Below are 777 nucleotides of genomic sequence, written 5' to 3' on the forward strand. Positions count from 1 at the left end.
AATATAAAAATTATAAAAAATTAATAAAAAATAGTTAAGAATCAATATTTTAATAATTAAATCTCCTTAACAATCTTTTAGAGTAATTCTTTTTAAATTAATTAACTAATTAATCCCAAGTGAATATTCATAAATATCTATATAACATTGTAAATCAAATAGCATATATTAAAGATTATACAAAATAAATAAAAAAATAGTTAAGAATATATTTATCTTCTTATAAAAAGATTTAGTTCTTCATTTTAAATATTATAAAAAAAATTGATTTTTTTTAATAATTTTAGTATTAAAGGTCCTTTTTAATAATTAAGTCTTTCTAACGGTCCTTTAGAGTAATTTTCCCTTATTTAACACAGTTCACCAAATATCATATTAGCGTCCAAGAATTCTTTTTGACTATCATATCTAGGGAATGGATAAAGAAAATATGTCCTATTTTTCTATCCAAAGTTTGAATTCAAACTCATCAACATCACATACAGTAGACATCTTTGAAAATTCTGCACACCAATTTTAAATCTCGACTACCGTTTGTTCTTTGCACTGATCTATTAGTTTAGTTACATAATACACATCTAATTAGAGAAATGTATTCCAAAATACACATAATAAAAGGGGGGAAATGAGACAATTTTGATTACATTACAATAGTAATATTACTGTATATATGCTGCAATTATATATTATTGTTGTTATATAAAATTTTTGAATTTACAAATTACAAATGTTATTTTTGCTATTGCATGGGAATAACACATAATTAAGGATTTTCCT

Source organism: Arachis ipaensis, chromosome B08, assembly GCF_000816755.2.
Source record: "Arachis ipaensis cultivar K30076 chromosome B08, Araip1.1, whole genome shotgun sequence".
NCBI classification, from domain to species: domain Eukaryota; kingdom Viridiplantae; phylum Streptophyta; class Magnoliopsida; order Fabales; family Fabaceae; genus Arachis; species Arachis ipaensis.